General features: G+C 41.7%; 1 protein-coding gene across 2 annotated transcripts in view; it reads left to right on the top strand.

Annotated features, from left to right (window-relative positions):
- Positions 1–7,644: 7,644 nt before the first annotated feature.
- Positions 7,645–20,616, top strand: part of LOC141550519 (ATP-sensitive inward rectifier potassium channel 12) — a 132,003-nt gene continuing 119,031 nt past the window's right edge. The window contains exon 1 of one of the 2 annotated variants that reach the window (XM_074281268.1): positions 7,645–8,242. The gene's annotated coding sequence lies outside the window, so the exon portion shown is untranslated. The remainder of the gene's footprint in view (positions 8,243–20,616) is intronic. The other variant, XM_074281269.1, reaches the window with a different exon arrangement.

Genomic DNA, 20,616 nt, shown 5'->3' with positions numbered 1-20,616 from the left:
CAGGTAGCATTTTCCATGCGACATCAATGAAGGGGGCTTTGATTTTTCATCAATCATGAAATGATTCTAGAAATATATATTTTCATATGATAAATGTAAATATTAAAGGAGCCATGCCACTGGGTTAATTTGATTCTGAGACCTTCTCTCCTGCTCTTGCTTTTACTAAATGAAGCTCAAGCAGCTAGGTGACAGAGATAAAATGATTAACCTGGAGTAAGGAATTCCTGGGCTCAAACCCAGCCTCAGGAACTTACCAGCTATGTAACCCTGTGGAACCTGAGGGAAGGTTCCCCCTGTTTTTTCATCTATAAAATAAGCTGGAAAAGGAAATGGCAAACTATTCAAGTATCTTTGCCAACAAAACTCCAACTGGGGTCATGGAGAGTTGGGCATAGTTGAGAACAATTGAACAAATGAAGCTCAAGTTTTCTAAAACCCTTGGTGGAAAGGACATGAAAGTCTGAGGGGAGAAAAGCAGGCAAGAGGCCCCAGAGTATGTGGTCTTGGCAAAAAAAATGTTACTAATTCTCTAGAATTAGAAGGGACCTTAGAACATAAAATAGATCTTCAGGACTGTAAGGGACCCTAGAACTCACTAAATTCATCATCCTTGTGTTTCAGAGAAGGAAACTCAAGTCTATAGTGGGGCTGGAAAGTTACTTGATCAAAGTTATACAATGACTTAATAGCCCAATCAGAACCAGAACTCAAAACCAGAATACCAGTTCACTTATCACACCAAACTACTTTCCCCTGCCAGTATCCTTAACAACATGCCCATATCTCTTATAGTATTTAATTACAACAATCTCATGAGAAGGGAAAATGTGCATTCAAATGCGAGTTACACAGCATTTTATTGTGAAAAGAGTCCTGCATTTGAAATTCTAGCTTCAAATCTCACATGGTACTATAAGTAAGCCAATTGATTTCTCAAGCCTTACTTTTCTCATCTATAAAATGGGGATAATAATACATATATATCTATCTCACAAGATTGTTTTGAGGCACTAATAAAACCTTTTGTTGGAGTAAAGTGCCATAGTTATTTATTATATTTTATGCTTTATTACTTGCTGAATTATACAAAGTGATATGAAAATTTTAAATCAATAGAAATAATAGGGCATTTAAAAATTAAATTAAATTTTTCCTTACATTTTAAGCTCTGAATCATCTTCCTCTCTCCTTCCCCACCCCACACTCAAGAAAGCCACCATTAGATACAATTGTTGGATATATGTGTGTATATATACACAAACATATATGTGAAGGTACACACACATATATGCATACATGTATATGCATCTGTATATACATAGACATATATAAATACCCATACAAAAATACACATATATGTGTGTAAAACTATACTTTGCATACTTCTATTTATTAGGTCTTCCTTTGGATGTACATAGCACCTTCCTGCATAGGTCCTTTGTAGTTGTTTTGAATATTTATAATACTCAGAAAAGCTTAGTCATTCACTATTGTTCATGATATTGCTATTACTATATATAATGTTCTCCTGGTTCTGCTCATTTCACCCTTCATTATTTTGTGTGAGTGTTTCCACGTTTTTCTAAAATCAACCTGGTCATTATTTCTTATAGCACATTAGTAATCCAAGAGAGGGCATTTATAACTTCTTTCTCTATATCAGAAAGTATGTGCTAAGCACTAGTGATAAAAACCCAGGTAAGCAAGACAATCCCTGCCCTCAGAGAGCTTATGTTCTAGTCAGAGAAATCAACAAGTAAAGGGGAAAAGTTCCATCTCAGGAGCAGAGTCCAGGGTTTGGTGGAGGAAGATAAAGATGATGGCTAGGGTGTATGATGGTGTGAAGATGGCCAAGACAGAAATATTATAAGAACACTGAGGCTGAGGTAAAGCATCATTTCCAAAGTCACATAGAAAATCAGCTACAAAGTGAGGATTCCAGTTCACACTTTGTAATTAAGTCCAGAAGCATCCTTCCACCATTCATAGTCCAATAAAATGGAATTCAAGGAGTGCCTTTCTCTGCCAAAATCTCAAAGCTCTTTCTCGGTCTCCTTTGCCCACAAACCATCTCCTTTTGGAAAGGATATTGCAATCAGATATCTTCTGTAGTTCTTTAGATCCTTTTACTATTTCAAACCCTATGCTTGATACAAAGAGTAGGGGCAGCTTCCTTGACCACACCGGATGCTTCCACTTGACAGCACTCTGGCTAGTGTTCTACTCTTCATCTCTTGTACCATTTCTAGAGGTTTCTGACTGAGAGAAAGATAGTATAACCGTCTGTCAGTGTAACAACCTCCATTCTAGCCCCAACTCCCCAAATAAGTAGCTGCATGAACTTCTACATGACCCCAGCCTCAGTTCCCACCTTTAAAAAATAAAGGTGTTGAGCTAACTAAATCTCCAAGGTGCATTCTGGCACTGACTGCAAAGATTCTTATAAGTGTTTATTGAACATCTGTCATTTGGCTGAATCCTCAGCCCGGTGCCTTACACATCGATCAATTAGTCAACCAACAAACATTTATTAATTGCCTACTACATGTCAACATTGTATTAAGTGATAGAAATACAAAAACTGGATTTTAAAAAAAAGCTCTTGCTTTCTCAAGAAATTTCTATTGGAGAAGACAACTTTTGACACATCTACCTATCTATCTATTTATCTACTCACAGTTCTATATCTATATGTACACACTGTCTTTATATAAGGGACAATGACTTGCATAGTGGATAGAATGCAGGATTTAAAGTTAAGAAGACCTGTGCTTGAATCCTATTTTCAGACTTAAGAGCTTTGTGCCTCTAGATAAGTCCCTTAACTTCCTTCAGCCTCAATTTCCTCATCTGTAAAATAGGGATAATAATGACATCTACCTTGAAGGGTTGCTGTGAGGATCAAATGAGTTAATGTATGTAAAGTGCTTTATGAACGTTAAACCACTATCATTACTACCTCCAGAGCCAGAAAGAAAAAAGAAAGCAGAAAAAGAAAGAATGAGAAAGAAAGATCCTTCACTGGGTCATGGGAAGAGCATTGGAATAATTTTGATAGTGGCAAGGAACTGGAAATTTAGTGGGTGACCATCAGTTAGGATGGGGAATGGTTGAATAAATTATAGTATATGAAGGTAACAAAATATTATTGTTCTATATGAAATGATGAGCGGGCCGATTTCAGAAAACTCTTTAAAGACTGATATGAACTGATGCTGAGTGAAGTGAGCAGAACCAAGAGAACACTGTACACAATAAAAGCAAGATTAGGTGATGACCAACTATGATGGACTTGGCTCTTCTCCAAAATGCAGCGATCCAAGGCAATTCCAATAGACTGGGGATAGAAAATGCATCCAGAAAGAGAACTATTAAGACTGATTATGGATCAAAGCATAGTATTTTCATCATGTTTTATTTGTTTTCTTTCTTGTGTTTTTTTCTCTTTTGGTCTGATTTTTTTTTTTACACAATATGACAAATATAGAAATATGGTTAAAAGGATTGCGTATATTTAACTTTTATCAGATTGTTTGGTGTCTTGGGGAGGAGGAGATAAGAGAGGAAAGGGAGAAAAAAATTAATGACTCCAAGATCTATTTATTTAGTTCTAGTCTATGGGAAATCCCTATCTATATCTAGTAACACATCTTCAGTTCTCTCTTGAACACCTCAATCTAGATGTCCTGTAGGCATCTCAAACTCTTCCTATCCAAAAGAGAACTCAATATTTCCCACCTACATAAACCCTGCCCCCCCAAATTCCCTATCACTGTCAAGGGCACTATAGTCATTCCAGTTACCCAGATTCACAACCTTAGCACCATCCTTAATTTCTTGCCCTAAAAACCCCACATATTCAATCCATTGCCAAATCTTGTCCTTCCTATCTTCCCAATATATTTATTTCCTTCCCTCCACTCATCCAGCTAGCACTCTAGTTCAGGCCTCTCATTTAGACTACTGTAACAACCATTTAACCAGTCTCCCCACTCCAAATCATCCTCCACTTCAGCACCAAGGTGATTTTTCTAAAGTATACCTTCTGACCATGTTCCCTACCCCCAAGCAGTTGTAGTACATCCCTATTAACTCCAGGTTTCAAATTGAAGTTCCCCACTGGGCATTTAAACCTCTTCATAATCTGGTGACTTTGTATCTTCTTTTTTTCTGTGTACTCTATGATCTAGCTTCACAGGCCTTGTAGCTTCTCAAGCAGGATATGGCCTTTCCTCCAATTCATGCTTGTAATGTTCAGCCCTTTCCCTTCTGCCTCTTAGTTTCAATCAGGCCCAGTCTCCCCCATTGCTAGTGCTGTCCCTCTGAGATGATTTTCCATTTACACTGTATATAGCTTGTATGTACACAGTTATTGGGCTATTTCTACCTTTCTTTGTATCCCCAGAGCTTTGCCCAGTACCTAGCACATGGTAAAGGCTTAATAAATGCTTGTTGACTCACTAAAATCCCTAGATTGGCATATACTTTGGGAGCTGTCAACATCCTTGAGGCAAGATCCCCTTCTACTCACTCTATCGCATCATTACAACAACTCATATTTATATATTACTTATAAAGTTCATAGAGCATTTAATTAAGTTATCTCATTTGAGCTTTACAACAACCTGTGAGGTACCTAGGACAGGTTTTATCCCCATTTTAAAAATGAAAAAACTGATACTCAGAAAGGATAAAGTGATCTGCTTGTGATAACTCAGGCAAATATTAAATATAGCATTTGAACCCCTATCTTCTGACTCAGTACTCTACTAGTAGATCATGCTGCCCCTAAATGCAATGTTTTTTTGTTCTGTTGACCCCTTTCAGCAATAATAACAAAAATGTTATGAACTCCCAGCATAATTTAGTATTCTGCTTATAATATTTTCTATAATTATTTACTGATTAAGGTATTGTTAAAGAATTTTTCACACAAATCACTTGGGGGTTCTAGAACCACTAAATGGGAATTACTGTTCTAGACTAATGAGGATTTCTTTCCTGGTTGTTGGATTTTAAACCTCTTGGCACCAACTCACCCACCTATCACTTCTTTTAGTTACGTATTTCAAGACTTAAAGAGATCTGGAAGGTCTCACTGATGTCTAATTTGAATCCCATGTACCACAAGAGAATCCCGGTCCTTCTTTCTCCTCTCACAGGCTTTCAGACAGTCAACATGCACTCACTGAGCAGCTGCTATGTTCCACGTTTTGCTGGGGGACTAACTAGCTCTGTGGCTCAGGTCTGGCCAAGGTGCCGCAAAATCAGTATGTTCCTGACTTCCTTCTATAGATCTCTACTTAGGTCAGAAAGAAAATCTAATAAACCTTTGGGCCTACCTGGAGCCCACCTCACTCTGGTTCTGGTAACAATGAAGCCTCTGACCCCTTTGGCTCCAGCTACAAGGCCAGATCCCTGGGGTTCACAATGTGAGTCATTTCCCTTGCCAATCATGGGGAAGGAGAAGTCGGAAAAGATCATTGTGTCCCACCCTCCTCCCCAGAGGCATGTCCCCTGACAGAAAGGACTATATCGTTGTTTTCAGTCAATTGAAAAAGACTTATTAGGGTTAGACCAAAGTAGATTTTGTCCATGTCCCCCACACCTAGCACCAAACCCACTCGTCTAAGAAGTTTTTCCTCCCAAATTGTAACCTCAGAAGCATGTGCGTATATACACACGTGCATGCATGTACACACATGTGTAATACATGCATACAATGCAATGTGCTACAAATGTTCCTGTGTGCGAGCATGTATATTATACAGAGCCATAAAATTTTCAAGTATATTATATAAATACAGGTTTGTCAATATAGTATATATTCGTTATGTGTGTGTGTGTGCATGTGTGTGTATATATATACATCAGATGGGAACATTACTTAGGCCAGATGAGGAAGAGAGAGGGAGCGTCTGTGTCTTCCCCCTCCTGTGGCTCTGCTTCCTAGCTTCTTCCACCCCCTTTCCCCCCAACATCGGTGCAAAGTATGTCAATACCCCTTATAGAAGGGGAAAGTCTGCGGATCCAATCGATGCCAACTCCTCTGGACAACATCCTGGCTTAAGAGCACTTAAGAGCCTCCAGGAGCCACAGTTTGGCCTAGCAAGGACTGGTGATAGAAGGGGATAAAAGAGAAGAAGAAATAGAAAAAGGGTTTGCAGTGAAACCAGCTTTATAGTGTGGTGGCTGGCTTTTTTTTCCTTTTCCTCCCCCTACCTCCCAGATGCCTCCTTTCCAGGCTCTGGGCTTCAGCCAGATCTCCGTCCTAATCGGTCAGAGTCTTGTAGTCAATTTCCATGTTTCTCGGCCACATGATTATATTTAACATCAAAGTAAAAGAGTGAACTTGACAATGGGCAATCTCAAAGGAGAAATGTGGTGTGTGTGTGTGTGTGTGTGTGTGTGTGTGTGTGTGTGTGTATATATATATATATATATATATATATATACCTATGTGTGTGCTGTCTATGTGTAATAACATGGCTAGATGTGAAAAGAACACAGCTTAGAAATGTATTGTATTTTCCTTGGGCAGGAAAGTGGTTAGAGAAACAGTAGTTCATGAAAATGTCTGTGTATTTTTTTTTTTTTTTAAGGCAGAGAGGCCAGATGGGGCTGGGGAAAAGGTGGATAAAAGAGCTGAACTCCTCCACTGTGGATCACCAGCCCCCAGGAGGCAGAGGAAAGATCTAAAGAGAGAGACAATGGGCCCTGCGCTGCTTGGCAGAAGTAGGGGCACGTGGGGACAAGGCAGCCTCCGGGGATACTGCCTGGACTCCCAGAGTGGGGTTCTTGGGAGTGGATGGAAAGAAAGGACCAGGTCAAAGGGTTGGGTGTATGTGGGGCAAAGGGGATGAAAGGGGAAAGCGATCCTAGGAAGAGGAAGAGAGAGGCTTTCAGGGAAAGTATGTATAGGTGTGCATAGGAGGTGGGGAGTATAGAAGACTTGGTGAAAAAGAGGAGATAGTCGAGGAGACAAATGCAAAAAGAGGAGACAGAAAAAAAGAGGGTAGGGAAGAGAGGGAGAGCCATCTGAAGAGAAGGAGGACAAACATGTATGTGTGTTGGAGGGGCCTCAAGAGAAGGCAGCGAAGGGAACGATGGAGTGGGAGAACCCTAAAAAATAGAGCAGCCCAGCTATAGAGACGAGGGTGGGAGGAAGGAAGGCTCCTATAGGCCATGGCTGGTGGGCTTTCGGGGAAGAGTTAAGAGTAGTTGCTGTTCATGAACTAAAGCGGTAGGAGAGGGAGTGAAGACTGGTGGGAGTCCGAGACTGCTTCTCCGGGTGCTTGTGTTTCATTGCCTTGGAAAATAAAAAAGATAAATAAAGTGCGGGCGAGAGGGGGGTGGGAGAGGAGGGGAGAGAGAGAGAGAGAGAGAGAGAGAGAGAGAGAGAGAGAGAGAGAGAGAGAGAGAGAGAGAGAGAGAGAGAGAGAGAGAGAGAGAGAGAGAGAGAGAGAGAGAGAGAGAGAGAGAGAAGCAAAGGTTGGAGCTGGATAGGAGAACATTAAAGCCTCGCTGAGCTGTAGCCGCACTCACTCAGGATCAGATAGCAAGAAAACCAATAGGCGGGGAGGTTGGGGGGGGCGGGGGGACCTCGCACTGAGACACCGAGAGAGCGAGCGAGAGGAGCGCAGAGGGGCCAGGTCGCTGCCAATAGCACGAGTCAGGGAGGGATCCAGGCGTCCAACCCCGGCAGAGCGAACCGGGTCCACCCAAGAAACCGGTACTCTGAAACTCCGTCCAGGATGGGTGCTCCGTGCATCAGGAGAAGCCCCCTGAAGGGTGAAGGCTCTTGAGGGAGACGGGAGGCTCGGGGGCCAGCTCTCCTCTCCTCTGGATTAGCTAGGGTTCGGTGGGTGACTTTTTTTTAACCCACAGAATCCAAACATTGATTTATTTAAATCGACCTCTCCACCCAAACTGGTCACCTATATTATATATATATTTTTGGCCGGGGTTAGGGAGAGAAGAGGAGGCAGGAGGACGCCCCTGATTGGGGTGGGGGTGGGTGGGGGGCTGGCTCTGCTCTTCAGCATGGAGAGATTGGATTCGCACCTGAGCCGGAGATGCAGCCCCAGTCCCGGCCCCAGCGGCAGCGGAGACAGCGGCAGCGGCAGCCGCGGGCGTGTTCCGGGGAAGAGGAGCGACTGGCTGGATTCCCCGAGCAGCTAACTGGAGGGAGCGCCGGCGTCAGGAGACCGGGCTCCACGGGGGCTCCGGCCGCGGCGAGGTAAGGAGCAGTGGCGGGCCTGACCCCCTCCTAGATCGGCCGCAGTGGGGAGGCTGCAAGGGGCGGGGCCGGGGGTCACTGAAACATAGACCCAGAAACAAACCACAGACATAGACATCTGCCCAGCCCCACTGAACCCGGGACAGGCCGGTTGCTCTCACTCGTCGGCCTCCTTCCAGGGACTGCCAAGCGTGATTTAGCTCATGAAGTCTCTGCTTTAAAAGCTCTTATTGGAGGGTGGGTGGGAGGAATAAGGAATTCGTGCAACAACTAAGCTACAAACCCCCCCCCCCCCTCCCCGTTCCCTAGTCGCCTCTACCCCCAGCTCAACCCAATAGCTTCAGCCTGATCCCAGGGCTCTGACGTTGGGGGTGTTGGCTCCCTTAAGATCCCTAAAAATAATCCTCCCCAGCCTAGAATAGGGACGAGGTTGTGCAGGGAACATGGGTGGTGGTGGTGGCGTGGGTATTTTTTTTTTTTTTAATTTATTTTTTTTTTTGTGAGTGATCTGGAGGGAGATATGCTGACTGGTGCTTTTCTATTTTGCCTCGATTTCTATGTTTGTCACTGATCTTCAGCGCCTCTTTGCCTCTCTTTTCCCTGCAAGTTTTATATTGTAACCTTCGTTCTAGGCTCTGGTGGGAAACTTTGTAATTTTGCAATTGTGTGTCTCTTCCCCGCACCCACTCCTATCCTCCCTTCCCTGTCGGAGGTTTGGGGAGATGTGGCTGAAGAGTGTGTGTGTGTGTGTGTGTGTGTGTGTGTGTGTGTGTGTGTGTGTGTGTATGTGTGTGTGTGTGTGTGATTGTAATACAATCTGCCCGCTTTCCCCTCAAAACCAAACCATATATTTACCCCTAGATCTGTCTCAGTTCTGCCCCCTCTCCTCTCAAAGACCTTCCAGAGAGGGCCCATTCTTTCATGACAACCTGAGTGACTTGAAAACGCCTAGCTTCTTGTCAGTTGAACGCACACAAACTCAGCTGTATCACTTGAATAGTATCATCTCATACTAAGTTTTGATGTAGTAAAAAAAAAAAAAAATTCTTAATTTTTTTCCCTCTGCCTCCAATTAACACCCTGACAACTTCTCTGGTGAATTGTATTTTTTTTTTTTTTTTAAAGAAGTCAGCCTTAATTACAGAGCAAACAGCATTTGGAAAGAGAATTGGAGAGTATTTTTCATCCACTTCGTTTCAGTAGAAACACTATCCACTGTCTCAGTCTTAGCTAAATTCACAGGCTCCTTAGTGTATATCATGAGTCTGTTTATGAGAATGTTAAAGTTGGCAGGAAGACTAGATTCAATCCAGTGAAATTCCATCATTTACAGAGGAGGAAACTGAGCCTAGAGAGTGGAAACTGCTTTCCCAGTTTGATTTTTCTTTTGGAGAGAGGAAGGAAAATAACTTGTAATTTTATTGCTAACAGATAATTCCACAATGAAAATTTTTACCAATGTAGAATAGCCTTTGCTCTGCAACTTGTCTTAATAGAGTTGTTTGGAATAATGAGAGATCAAGTGATCTGATGAAAGTCATATAATCAATATGTCTCAGAGCAGGATTTGAACCCAGCTTTTCTTGATGCCAAGGACTACTGTTTACCCTTTATATAAAATTGCCAACTAGTTTATATAGGATGGGACCAAAAACTAAATCATTTTTTGGGGGAAGGGAGGGCATTATTCCCTAGATAGCATTAGTCCCTCACAGCAATAAATATAGAATCATAAACTATTAGAAAGGGAAGGAAGGAGAACAGGGAATGTTAGAGCTTTGACAGACCTAAGAGATCATCGAATCTAAACCCTACATGTTTCAGAGAGGACCAAGGCTGGAGAGGTTAAGTAACTAGCTGAGGGTAGCACAGATGGTCAAGAGGAGATCCCAGGGCTCCTGGTGCCCAGTTTCCAGCAATTTCCCCACTATACCACAGTCCCTCTCCCCTAAATATGGGCAGCTGCTGTGGTGGACCTAGAACTAAGAGTCTCCTTCCCCAGTCCCATCTCCCTACAAACTACCCAGCAATTTTCCCAATAAGCAGCAATCCAGATGGGGTAGAAGAAAAGAAAATTACTTGAAGGATAACATGTTTATCTCATTTCCCTTTGCCCGTGCTGTTTTTTAGAGCCTTCTCTACGATTAAGGTTATACACGAATATACACATAGCAAACCAAAAGTGTTTTTCAGTAGAGAAGGAAGGGGATGGGGAAGAGAGAGAAAGGGAGGTGAAGAAATGTCTTCTGCTCTTCCTTCTCGCCTCCCATCCCTCCCCCACCTCTTCACTAAGGTGAATCTTGGGTTAGCTGCTACTGCCTGCCTCTTAATCTTCTGAAAGAGAATTCACCCACACCGAGTGGAAATCGGCCTCAGCCTCCTGCAAGGGGAGAGCATGCAAACGATTTGTGCATCTTGCCTCCTACAGAGGCAAACAGAGCGGTGCCTTGCCCGGCTTCAGCCTCCGCCTCTTCAAAAAGGAGTCATTCCTCAGAACATGAACTATCACTTTCAGACCCTCCTCTTCCCTTCCCGTCTTCCACCCCATCCCACCCCCTCTTGCTAGAATAGGCAAGATTAACTCGAATCCCTCTCTCCAGCCTTTCTTCATTTACCTAAGTGAACATGATGGGCAACTGTTCACCGTTACATTTCTTCCTGCCACGACGTGTCCACTCCAATAAGGCGCCTCACTGCGGCTGTATATGGATGCACTGACTTGTATTTCAGTCTCAGGGTGGACTGTGGCCTCTCCGGACAGGTTGGGAAACTGAAGGCCAGTCTGTGGGTTACTTTTCTAAGCGACTGATGGAGGCAGAAATGGGGGTGGAGGACTGAGGTTTCACACTTAGAAACTTCAGTGTTTTCTGTTTTCTATTGAGAAAAGTTCCTGGACCATTCTCCCTTCCCACAAGAATATTTGAGGGTGGCGGCAGTCCCTCATTCCCCTTCTCCTGCTAGGGAAATGACCGTAAGTCCCACCTTGTTCATATACTTGAAATTAGAAAGAATGGTGTGTGTGTGTGTGTGTGTGTGTGTGTGTGTGTGTGTGTGTGTGTGCTGGGTTGGGGGGGTGGCAGTAGTCTGTCTTCCCAGGCTTGGGGTAAGTGTAAGGGAAGAGCCTGGTATTGGGGTGTTCGAGGAGAGGAAGGAGAAGGTATTTATCTGGAGTGTACTAAGTAGTGCTCAGGGCTCAGTTCTGGGGGTAGGAGAACACAGGAGGCCGTGCCAGGGAAGAGAAATGGTTCTTTGGGGTGATGGGGAACATACAAGTAGGAAGCATATTCCTATACTCTTCATCACCCCATCACCTCTTTCATCTAGGGAGAGGAGAGGCCCACAGCTGGAAAAGGAAGTATAGAGTAGGTGATCCAAAGGTGGTTGTTCTACAAATACTTATAAGCACCTACTCTGTTTTAGGAGTCTAGAGAGTTACATAGTTTAAATAAGACATAGGTGCTGTCCTTATCTGTCCTCTACCTGGCTACTGGTTCCCCAATCCCTCTTTTCCATATCCTGCATCAGAGGCCCTGAGCAGAAATCTATTTATACAGTGCTGCAGGAATCTTCTGAGATAAACTGACCAGGAGAAATGAAAATAGGTGTGTCAGACTTTTCTGTAGGGGTCCCTATTACCTGTGGCAATGAGTGCCAACTGTTGGGGTTAGGAGTCATTGGCCATTTATGACCCCCTTGGGGTGGGAATGAAGGGCTTTCTCAGCTCAGGAAGAGTGAGATAGGGAGCCTTGCTTTTCTGTGCACATAGTAGGGACTGAACAACAATGTAAGAGTTCAATATAAATGTAATAATTTCACCTCTTTGGTTTTACAATCAGAATAGACGTGAAACTCTTAAGAACTCTACAAAGATTTGAGGGTAAAGCACCTTAAGTTCTCCCAAACCCACTTGTACATTAGGGAAATATTTTTCTTTTGTTCTTCAATAATATTTTATTTTTCTTAATACATATAGTTTTCAACATTCTTTTTTCCCCCTGAGGCAATTGGGGTTAAGTGACTTGCCCAGGGTCACACATCTAGGAAGTGTTAAGTGTCAGAAGCCAGATTGGATCTCGGGTCCTCCTGACTTCAGGGCTGGTGCTCTATCCACTGTGCCTAACCTAGCTGCCCCAATATTCATTTTTGTATGACTTTGTGTTCCAAAATTTTTTCTCCCTCTCTCACCTCCCCTCTCCTAAGAAAGCAAGCAATCTGATATAGGTTATACATGTACAAATCTTTTAAATGTATTTCCATATTTGTCATTGTGCAAAAAAAAAATCAGACCAAAAGGGAAAAAATGAGAAAGAAAAAGAAAACAAACAAAAAGGATGAAATTACTATGATTCAATGCATATTCAGTCTTCATAGTTCTCTCTCTGGATGGCATTTTCTATCCCAAGTATATTGGAATTGTCTTGGATCACCACAAGAAATCCCAGAGCTGTTCTCAGACGTGCATTGTATGTGATTACCAGATGAGATGGGATTGGACACATCATTCTTCCCAGCTTGCCTGATCTGGGCAGTATTCATGGATCAGGTATCTCCTACTTTCCTTTTGCTATCATGAAGCAATAGTATAGCAAATGAGACTGCTAGTAGAAATTGGGGAACACTTGAAGGGATTGGCCCGGTTTCTAAAGCATCTTTGTCCCTTCCCTGAGAGCTCTAATCCCTTACCTCTCTCTAGGTGTATTGGTCTTCTGTCTACTGAGTGCTTGGGGCAGGAGCCTGAATAGTCTCTCTTGAGTGGGGATTGGTTTTCAGATCTAAAAGTCTTATCCTGATCCCCACCTACCCCAAAGTTCCATTCTATGGAAGATCATAAGTTATAGCATCTAGAACCAAAAGACAACTTAAGGATCATGGGATCATAGCTCTTAGAGCCGGAAGGAATCCTAGGTCTTTCATTTTCCATTTTACAAATGAGGAAACTGAGGCTCAGGGAAATGAAATGGCTTGCTCATGGCTACTTAGATACTAAATGTCAGAGTTGGGATTTGGGTGCTAATTTTGTGACCCCGGTCTTTTCCCAATAATGTCACACCACCTACATGCCTCATTTTGTAGTTAAAAAAAACCTGAGTACCAAGAAGTGGATCTGGGTCTTTGTATTTCAAGTCCAGTGTCCTTGTAGCATCTATAATTCTAATTTGTTCTTGGAGAGGAGGGCAGAAGGTCGAGGGGAGAAAGTGAATATAGTTACCAATTATAGGGGAGAGGGAAGGGTAAAAGGCAGAAAATCCAATTACTCTCCTAGAGGGTCTGTCTCTGGAGAATCCTGGGGATCCTCATATTTTTGAATTATATGCACTAACCTGGCTATCTCTATTGGAGGCAGAATAAGGTGATACTTCTGAAACTGCTGGAATAATTATAATAATACATGTTATTTACAGAGCAATTTGTACTTTAAAAATACATTGATGTCTTTTCTTCTCAATGATCATGGGAATTGAGTCAAAGGTTGGGAGCTGCCCTGCCAGAACTGGTGCCAGGGGGATACTAGCACAATTGTAAACGTTGGTCAGCTACAGTGAAGGACAGTAGCAGCTTAATGACCTCGAATGTAGGTTCTCTGAATTATCCACACCTGGACATCACCATCACCATTTCAGCTAAGGTTGGGTTCCTGGAGATTGATGGCGAACTCTCTTCTCCCCCTTTTGCCCCACACTCTGGGACAAGATTCCAAGGAACTATTTGATAGCCTTGAGCACATCATGCCCTGGAAACACTTCTGTTTCCTTTTCCCAGGAAGGAGCAAGCCAGAACTTTTCAGGGATGCCAGAAGGTTAAGGTGAGGTGGGGAGAGAGGAGAAGGGAGTGAGAAGCAGCCAGTGGCAAGTGGATACATTATCTATTGGTCATTCATCCCTTCTAACCAACTCTGCCATCTTTGTCACTGATGGAACTCTCTCTCTCTTTCACATAATCTTCTTTTCCCTCTTTCCTCCTTTTCACTCTTATCTCTCACTCCCCTTACCTTTATCTTTAAAAACAGTTTAATTTTTCATTCTTCTGAACTTGAACTTGTGATTAACAAAAACAAACACTTCAATGTGCAAAAGAGAACCACAAAAGAGGATCTGATATGAAACTGTAAATCTCTCTTTTTAATAGAATAAATTCAATATATTCTTTTCATAACTGATATGATTATTTGTGTCTCCCTCTGAATTTCCTTTGCATAGCTTCTTGTGCATGCTCCAGTGACCCGCTTTTCTCTTTTTCTTTCTACTTTTTTTCATCATTATTGCTAGTTCTTTATCCATTCCAAAATTCACCTGCCCAATTATAAATGAACCCTCCCTTGTGGCAAATAAACTGCCCAACAACAGTGGCTATGTCCAAATATGTAAGTTTCATTCTGTAACAAGAATCCATGGCTTTTCTATAAAGATGACTCCACTTTTCTTTTTGTATTGTCTTTTCCTTTTACCTAGGCTTTTTCCCATCTGCCAGTATCCTACTTATATGACTCTGAGAGAATGAAATTTCCTTTTTTGAAATTCTATGATGTCACAGTGACACTCAATTAGAGGTCCTAGATTTCCTCAGCAGTGTTCCAGGACCCACCCCTTCCCGGCATTCACAGCCCTCAGTCCTGCCTGCCATGTGATGATGGTGATGGTTTTGGGGGTAGGGGTGGAGCTGGAGGGGAAAGGACATCCATGGGCCAATATGCATCTGGCCAGCAGCAGAAAGGAAGCCTGAGGGAAGAAGGTGTATCACACCAGAGGCCAGGAGCTGGTTCTGATCTGAGAAGAATGGAGAAATAACCAAGAGTTAGGCTTCTTTTGCCAGCTACATCTGGTGCCTGGCCTGGGCCTGGGTCCAGGCCAGGGGATTCATTATGAATGATCAGAGTTGGAGTGCCTGGCACTCACCTACGCCCTTCCTCCCTTTCTCTCTCCCCCTCCCCCCCTCTCTCTTCTTCACCTCCTCCACCCTCCCTCCTTCTCTCTCTCTCTTTCTCTCTCTCTCTCTCTCTCTCTCTCTCTCTCTCTCTCTCTCTCTCTCTCTCTCTCTCTCTCTTTCTCTTTCTCTCTCTCTCTCTCTCTCTCTCTCTTTCTCTCTCTCTTTCTCTCTCTCTCTCTCTCTCTCTCTCTCTCTCTCTTTCTCTCTCTCTCTCTCTCTCTCTCTCTCTCTTTCTCTTTCTCTCACTCTCTCTCTCTCTCTCTCTCTCTCTCTCTCTCTCTCTCTCTCTCTCTCTCTCTCTCTCTCTCTCTCTCTCTCCTGTCTCAATGGCAACCTCAGTGGTTCTAAGGAGAGGGCAAGGCTCAGGGAGACTGACTGGGCTGGAGGAGTGCCATCTAGTCTTGATTGCCAGAGGCATGTTAGGGAAAAGAGGATATTTGTGGACAGTGGGAGACGTTTTTCATTGTGTGAACCCTTGGGGGCTGTGCAGAGGGCATGGTTACTGTGTACTTGACCATGGGCCAAGTCCTTGTGCATAGTGCATTCATTGAGCACCTTCTGTGTGTTCAGCATGGTGCTAACTAGGCATCATGAGGAACACCAAAGAAATATGATATTGCCTCCAAAGAGCTTATAATCTGATTGGGGAACTGTACTCACACAAGCCAGACAACGAGAGAGAAAAAGATGATTTTCAATCAAATGCTCAGTTCTAGTATTAATGATCAATGCCAGAAGATTCAGAGAAAAGGAGTATTTGTAGTATTCAGGAAAGGTTCACAGAGAAGAATGGGGAGTTCACTGAAAAGAGCACTAGATTTGGAATGGGGGAGACCTGGATTCAAGTCAACAAGCATTTATCAAGCACCTACTATGTACTATGCTGTTTGAATCTCAGCTGTTGCTTTAGCTCTTTGGGGCCTTAAGTTTCCTCCTCTGTAAAGTGAAAAATTTGAAATAGATGATCTTCAAGGTTCTCTTCATTTCTAATTTCTATGATTTTCTGAGGTGGATGGGTGGGATTCAGATAAGCAGACAAGAGTGTGATGGTCATTTCAGGTGGGCACAGGACTGGAGGTAAATAAGGAAAAGAACAAATAGCCTGGCCTGACTAGAGTGGAAGCATATATTCATCAGCAGGTCAGATTGGAGAAGGGAAAATGAAGCCAGATTCTAGAAACCCATGAATGCCAAGTTGAGTTCTAATTTGGTCAGACCATACATAAGGGAAAGGTATTTTAAGTAGATAAATAACTTGCCAAAGGTGTGCAAGATACATTGGTGAAGGAAAGAGGTTAAAATGGAGACAGAAAGACCAAGACCAATAGACAATTGTTACAGTTAAGCAAACATGAGAGGATAGTAATAATTCATGTTTACAAAACATTTTATAATTTACAAAGTTCTTTCCTCCGCAAAGCCCTCTGAAGTCTTATATTCATTTAGCAAATGTGGAAATTGAGTGGTGGGTGACTTGTCCAAGGTCTCATAGCCACAGACTATTGTCATGGCATTCTATTTCCTTTGAATAGCCTCATCTCCCATGTCCAGGATGTTCTCCCTCCTTACTTGTGCCTCAGAATCCCTAATTTCTTAAAACTTTAAGCAAAAGACCATCTTCCACATGAGATCTTATTCCCTTAGATACTAATACCTCTTTTTCTGAAATTTGTTGTTGTCCAATCATTCAGTCCCATCCAATTTAACATTGTACATCCTTTGAATCTACATTTACACAAACATACATATGTATGTATTCATGTTATTTCCTCAAATAAATGTAAATTTCTTGAGAGCAAAGATTTTTTTTCTTTTTTTCCCCTTTTTTATTCCCATTGTCTATTATTATGTCTGGCAACTACTAGAAACTTAATAAGTCTTGGTTTACTAATTTTAGAGATGATACTTATACTGATGTCCTCCATCTAGTCTTTGGCCAGACCCCATTTGGACATTGTTTAGGTCTTGATTGACTAATTTTGAATATAAATAGCAATAATTTCTGCTTTGGCTAGAAACCTGAGTGTCTTCCCCTCCCAGATTCATTCCTTCATTTATTTATTTAGACTTTTTTTTGGTCTAGGTGAAAAAGGAAATTCTTTGCCTTAATTATGATCTAGCTTCATCCCTAAATGGGTGCAGCCTCAGTCAAACAACCTGTTGAAGACTTTATCTTAAAAAGCCCAAGGTTTCCCATTTCATCCAGGGCCATCTGCAGTCGTCCTGATCTATATTTGACCACTGGACCCAGATGACTCCAGAGGGAAAAGGGAGGCAGGTGATCTTGCCTAGCCTTTTCTCACTTAAATCCAATTCACTTGCATGTAATGGCATCACTTTTTTGATGATATGGTCTTTTTTTTGAGAAGGACAAACAACAACTTGGTTGAGAGTGAGAAGGAACAGAAAGGGAAATTTTTGGAGCTGAGAGATCACGAGTCGTGCATGAATACATGGTTTTGAACCTAGAGTGTTGCCTTTAAGAGAAATGGGAAAGTTGAGACTGTATCTTAAGGTGATGACAGAATGAATCTTATCTGGCACCTGTTGAATTTGAGGTGAACTCAGAACTACAGATGGATTATAAACAGCTGAAAGTATTGCATCAAAACAGGGAGACATTGAGGGAGAGCAGATTAAAAAAAAAAAAAAAAGACCAGAGAGCCACAATTGGGCCTTAAGGATCATCTAGGGAAGAATAAGTTTCAAATCTTTTGAGTAGTGTGAAACCATACAATTTAGAACTGGATGGGTTTTTAAAAATTCTTTTACCTCAATCTATTTTATTTTATTTTTGAGATATAGAACAATTTTGGGGTGATTTTTTTTGGTAATACTGGGGAAAAGGGTATTTCATTATTCAACTGAAAATGCGCTGTCCAAAGTTACTGATGACCTCTTAATCACTAAACCTAATTCACTTCATTATAAATGAGGAAACAAAACCAGAATCCTAATTGCTTTTCTTAAGATTCCAAGATCACCCAAACATCAAGTGACAGCCACAAAATTTGAACCCGGGTCCTATGATTCCAAATCCAACGTTTTAGTTTGTATCATTTTATCTCAGGAATGCTCTTTGTGGCATGATGGGCAGCTAGGTGGCACCATAGTGCACAGATCGCCAGACTTAGAGTCAGGAAGATTCTTCCCAAGTTCAAATATGGCCTCAGAAACTTACTAGCTGTGTGATCCTGCACAAGTCACTTAACCCCATTAAACTACTCCAATATGTTTGCCAAGAAAATCCCAAATGCTTTTTTTTTTTTTTTGACACTATTAACCATTGCCATTCTAGACACTGGCTCCGCCCTTGGCTTTTATGATGCTGCTCCTAAAAATTCTCCTAGCTGACCCTTCTTCCTTAGTCTCCTCAAAAATTCAGGAACAGTGAAGTGAAGGAGTTCTTAACCATTTTTATATCATGGATTCTTTTGGTAGTTTAGTGAAATCAAGTCTATGGACCCTTTCTCAGAAGAATGTTTTTGATGAATAAAATAAAATGCATAGGGTTACAAATGAATGCAATTCTATTGAAATATAATTACATATAGTATAATACATATATAAATTATATATGTGTATAATTTTATTCATAATATATGTATGATAATATATATGCATATATTTGATAACAATTTTCAATCAGGTTCATGGATTATGAGTCAAGAAATGCTAGATTGGAAATTAAATAATCCAATAAGATGAAATACATAAGATAAATGTAAAATATTACACTTAGGTATCAAAAAAAACCCAAACAAACAACTTTACAAGTACAAGATGAGAGCTAAGGCCTGCTTTGTCAGTTTGTCTGAAAAAGAGATGTAGGGAGTTTTAGTGGACTTAGTCAGCAGATGAGGCAGCCAAAAAAACTAATTTAATCTTGAGCTGTATTAAGAGGCATGGCTTTAAGAAATAAGGAAGTGATAATCTCTCTGTGCTCTGTCCCTGTCAGATGTCATCTGGAATATTTTATTCGTTTCTGGGTACCATAGCCTAAGAGAGAGATTGATTAGCAAGAGATTGTCTAGAGGAAGGCAACCAGATAGTGAAGGTTTGAGTCCATGTTGTGTAAGTTCTATATTGGAGATAATTAATTTGGAGATGATCCAAGGAAATATGATATTATCTTTTAGTATTTTAAGGACTGCCTGTGGGGAAGAAAGGTTTAGATTTGTTCTGTTTGACCCTAGAGGGGATGGAAGTTGCAAAGAGCTAAATTTAATTGTTTAGAAGTCGAATGAGCTGCATGAAAAGGTAGTACTGGTTTCCCTTCTTTGGAGAACTTCCTGCTGAAACTAAATGACCACCTGTTGTATGGGTTGCAGTGGGAATTTCTTTTGGATATGGACTTGGACTTGTCAGCCACTGAAGAACCTTCTGATTCTCCAGTCCTTTGTTTCTGTTTATCTTCCTCTTCTTCCTCCTCCTTTCTAAGTGTGAGTGTCTTCTAAAGACCTCTCCATGAAGCTCTTTTCCTGTCCGCCCATACTCTCATTTTCTCCTATGGTCTTAATTGTCATCTCTGTTAAGATGGTTCTAAAATTTATATTTCCAACTCTTTTATTTCCTTGACTTCCAATCCTATATTTCTAAGTGCCTGTTGGATGTCTCCACCTGGATATCCTGGCAATACCTCAGATTCAACTTGTCCAAAATAGAACTCGTTATCTCCTACACTAATCATGACCCTTCCTGCCACCATTTTCCTGATCATACCAGATCAAAATCTGAATCACATCCTTTTCCCTCACTTCCCCATATCCAACCGGTTGCCAAATTCTATTGATAGCTCTAACATCTAGCCCCTTCTTCCATTCATGAAATTCTATTGACAGCTCTAACATCTAGCCCCTTCTTTCCATTCATGAAATTCTATTGACAGCTCTAACATCTAGCCCCTGCTTTCCATTCATGAAACTACCCTTTTAGTTTAGTCTCTTATCACTTCTTTTCCTAGTCTGCTATAATCACACCCTATCAATCAATTAACAAATGTTTATTAAGCAGCTAATACCAGCACTTGGTTAAGCATTGAGGATGAAAAATAGTATCTGTCCTCAAAGAGTTAACATTCTAATAGGAAGGGGGGGAAAAAAGGAAATGTTTATTAAGCACTTCTGTTCTGGGCACTGTGCTAAGTGCTTTACAAATATCTCATTTGATCCTCCCAACAACCCTGGGAGGTAGGTGCTATTATTATCCTCATTATGTAGTTGAGGAAATTGAGATAGAGGTTGTATGGATTGCTAATAAGTGTCTAAATCAGGATTTGAATTCAGGTTTTCCTGAACTAAAAGCTAGGGAAGAGTCAAAAATTGGGGGAGGGGGTTGTGTAGCTGAAGGCAATTCTTGACATCTCAAGAGGTGGAGGGGAGGAAGTATATTCCAGGTATGGTGATTTATTAAAGGCATAGAGATGGGGGATGGACATTGTATATATAGCA

The sequence above is a fragment of the Sminthopsis crassicaudata genome, chromosome 1, assembly GCF_048593235.1.
Source record: "Sminthopsis crassicaudata isolate SCR6 chromosome 1, ASM4859323v1, whole genome shotgun sequence".
In the NCBI taxonomy this organism is placed as follows: domain Eukaryota; kingdom Metazoa; phylum Chordata; class Mammalia; order Dasyuromorphia; family Dasyuridae; genus Sminthopsis; species Sminthopsis crassicaudata.
The sequence above is the reverse complement of the archived record's forward strand: the minus strand, read 5'-3'. Positions and strand labels throughout refer to the sequence as shown.